Source organism: Terrapene carolina, unplaced genomic scaffold, assembly GCF_002925995.2.
Source record: "Terrapene carolina triunguis isolate 2854851 unplaced genomic scaffold, T_m_triunguis-2.0 Scaffold751, whole genome shotgun sequence".
Lineage (NCBI taxonomy): Eukaryota > Metazoa > Chordata > Testudines > Emydidae > Terrapene > Terrapene triunguis.
Genome location: NW_020665102.1, coordinates 1,409,248 through 1,413,373, shown reverse-complemented (window position 1 = coordinate 1,413,373; position 4,126 = coordinate 1,409,248).

Sequence of the window (4,126 nt, the reverse complement as noted above, 5' to 3'; positions counted from 1 at the left end):
CCCCAACTCAGCAGCTGTCCTGAAATGAGTATGGAACTGTTCTGGTCTAGTAGACCCCACTCCCCTCCCAGAGCCAGGGAGAGAACCCAGGAGTCCTGGCTCTAATTCTTGGCTTTATTCACTACTCCATCAGCAGGCCGGCTCCCGCTTCTCCAGCAGCAGGGTTTGGGTGGGGGGATGTGCAGGGGTGGGGGGAAATCTCTAGGGTGGAGGCGGGCAGGGGTCCGAGGAGAGGGGCGGGGTAGGGGCAGGGGAGTGTGAAGGCAAGGGGCCCTCGGAACCAGAGCTTAGGGGATTTGGGAGAGGCAATCCTCTTAGCCCCATTGTTCCCTTACCGCCTCCCGCAGATGTGGGGGGGGAAAAGCCAGGCGGGGGATTAGCCACGTTGCACTGAATGAAACAGGCCATCCCACTGCCCCCGTATCCTGGCTACAAGCGCGGCGGGGGGTGGGGGGGGAATTGTCCAGAGGGGGTGGGTTGCAGGGGAGAGGAGTCACGCTGAAAGGGACCCGGCGGAGCCCAGGAGGAAGGTGCATCACCCACACCGGGCAGCTTTTGTGTGTGAACTTCCCTCCTGCCCCCCCAAAGGAACCCCCCCCTCCACACCCCACAGCTCAGGGGCCCGCTGGCCCTTCTGCTCTACAAGGTTAGGGTGGCTGGTAGCGGTTGCGGGGTGGCTTTGGTGGTTCGAGCAGAGGGGCTGGGAGCCAGGACTCCTGGGTTCTCTCCCTGGCTCTGGGAGGGGAGTGGGGGCTGGTGGTTAGAGCTGGGAGCCAGGACTCCTGGGTTCTCTTCCCCAGCTCTGGGAGGGGTGTGGGGGCTGGTGGTTAGAGCTGGGAGCCAGGATTCCTGGGTTCTCTCCCCGGCTCTGGGAGGGGAGTAGGGGCTGGTGGGTTAGAGCAGGGGGGGCTGGGAGCCAGGACTCCTGGGTTCTCTTCCCAGCTCTGGGAGGGGAGTGGGGGTTGGTGGTTAGAGCAGGGGGAGCTGGGAGCCAGGCCTTCTGGGTTCACAACCCCTTTTATTGTTGTCAATAGGAATGGCAGCACACGGTCTGCTGCCCGGAAATCTAGGGAAAGCCCTTCCCGGTGCTGGGTGCCTGCCCCCACCAGCCCTCTGTTTTGCTGTTATCTGTGCCATGGTAGCACCTACAGGGCCCCATTGTGCTGGGCACTGCCCAGACCCACAGGGATAGACCGCCCATCCCCCAAAGAGCATAGCCAGAGGGTGGGAGGGGAAACAGAGGCACAGAGAGTGGAATGCACAGGCACAGGTCCGAGACCCCTTGGCAGGTCCGTGGCAGGGCTGGCCAACTTCAGCTCTGTCTCCCCTGGACTCCAGCCCAGGATCCGGCCCTTTGACGCTGGCCTGGGCTGGCAGCATCCCTTCCCCTGGGTGAGCGGCCCGGGGGCTGGCTGTGCAGCCTCTTGGCCTGAGCCCCCCACCCCGCTTTGCAGGGCCGTCCATTTGTCCCCGGCCCCCTGGGCTTTCCGGCAGCAGAAGGGCCCATAAAGCAGCGCGCCGGGCGGGGATGAAAGGGGATCACAGCTCCGTCCCAAGAGGTGAGGTGAGGAAGGAGACGCCCAGGGCGGGGAAGGGCCTGGCCTTTCCCACAGCCGGACCCCAGGCCCGGTTCCCAGGCCCACACCTTCCCGCAGCCAAGCGCCAACCGCCAGGGCCTGCCCACATGGCCATAATGTGCCCTGCAGGCCACGGGGCCCTGGGGGCGGGGGGGGGCGGCAGAACAGCAGCTGCTTGGCAGGCAGAGATAGATAGATAGATAGATAGATAGATAGATAGATGGTGTGTGGGGGGATAGGTAGATAGATAGATAGATAGATAGATAGATAGATAGATAGATAGAGGGTGTGTGTGGAGATAGATAGATAGATAGATAGATAGATAGATAGATAGATAGATAGATAGGCTCAGGACAGGCCAGAGAACGGCCCCAAATCAATTCCTGGTTGAACCAGAGCAGATCTTTCAGAAAAAAACCCATCCCATCTTGATAGAAAAGTTGTCAGTGATGGAGAATCCACCCTGCCCTTGGGAACTCGTCCCTTAATTCCCTGCACATTTAAAAACGTTTCCAGTTTGAATTTGTCTGGTGCCAGCGTCCAGTCACTGGAGGGTGTTACACATTGGTCTGCCCGGCTGACGAGCCCTCTGTCAAATTTCTGTTCCCCAGGCGGGTACTTATTTGATCACAGAGTCCTGCCTCCCAGCCATCCCTACTCTAAGCACAATGGCCCATCTCTAACCACTAGACCCTACTGCACAGCAAGGGAGAGAACCCAGGAGTCCTGGCTCCCACCTCCCCTGCTCTAACCACTAGACCCCAGTCCCCTCCCAGAGCTGGGGCCAGAATCTGGAAGTCCCATGCTGTAACCCAGTCTCTCCATAGGCATGCTTAGCTATGAATACCTGACATATGAACAGGGGGCGCAGCTGGGAGAACAGGCTACCAGGCTTCCCAGTCTCAGCAGCTGGCCTGACAGATTGAAGCTGGCTTGGCGGATCAGGGGAACATCAGGAATTTTGAAGGCACAGGCCAGCTGGACTGGTTGTGGGAGGTGGGCAAACTGCCTTCATGCATGGTGTCGCATTCCTGCCCATCCTGGCTAATAGCCATGGGTGGACCTATCCTCCAGGAACTTCTCTAGTTCTTTTTTGAACCCTGTTATAGTCTTGGCCTTCGCAACAGCCTCTGGCGAGGAGTTCCACAGATTGACTGTGCATTGTGTGAAGAAATTCGTCCTTTTGTTTGTTTTAAACCTGCTGCCTATTCATTTCATTGGGTGACCCCTAGTTCTTGTGTTATGGGAAGGAGTAAATAACACTTCCTTATCTACTTTCTCGACACCACTCATGATTTTATAGACCTCTGTCATATCCCCCCTTTGTCGTCTCTTTTCCAAGTTGAAAAGTCCCTGTCTTTTTAATCTCTCCTCATACGGAAGCCGCTCTATGCCCCTCATCATTTTTGTTGCTCTTTTCTGAACCTTATCCAATTCCAATATCTCTTTTTTGAGCTGGGGCGACCACATCTGCACGCAGTATTCAAGGTGTGGGCGTACCATGGATTTATATAGAGGCAATAGGATATTTTCTGTCTTATTCTCTATCCCTTTCCTAATGGTTCCCAATATTCCGTTTGCTTTTTTGACTGCCGCTGCACATTGAGTGGATGTTTTCAGAGAACTAGTCACAATGACTCCAAGATCCTTCTTGAGTGGTAACAGCTAATTTAGCCCCCATCATTTTATAGGGATAATTGGGATTATGTTTTCCAATGTGCATTACTTTGCATTGATCAACAGTGAATTTAATCTGCCATTAATTTGCCCATTCACCCGGTTTGGGGAGATCCCTTTGGTCTGCTTTGGACTTGACTCGTGATCCCTTTACGCTTCGTCTGGGAACAAAGCTCTCCAAGGCAGTGGCTAGAAGAATTTGTTCATTGGCTGAACCATGTCTACACCGGGGTTTAGGCCCGGTTAGCTACTAGTCCGGGCATGTACTCGTGTGTCTGTGAATGGGTGGATATGTCTCTGCATGACGTGCTGGGGGGAGCTGCTAGCCTGGCCTTTCCTCCCCGCCGGCCCCCATGAGAAAGTTCTCGTCTTGCTAGTCTTTGAGCTGGGGGCCCTCCCCCACCGGGACTCACACCTCAGGTTTATGACACTGGGAAGTCCAGCCCAACGCAGGTTCCCACGAGACACAAGCCGCCCTGGGCTGCAACAAAGGGTAATAAATAGCTCAGACCTGCCGACAACCCCCACACATACTCGAGTCAGTGGGGGGCATTGCTCCTACCCCACAGCGAAGGGGCCCCATTGGCGGGAGTTGCTCCTGGTTTACACCAGGGTGAGAGAGAAGGGAATCAGCCATTTGACTCCAGTGGAGTTACTCCTGGTTTACACCAGGGTGAGAGAGGGGGAATTGGCCCCTTGATCCCAAAGGCCCACGCCGACTCAGTAATGTGATGGGATAAGATATCGGCCGTACCGTGGGCAGCACATACCAGCCCGACCTACAGTCCAGCAAGGGCCAGATCCCAGCTGGTGTCAATGGGCGTCTCTCCATTGGAGTCAATGGGGCCAGATCCCAGCTGGTGTCAATGGGC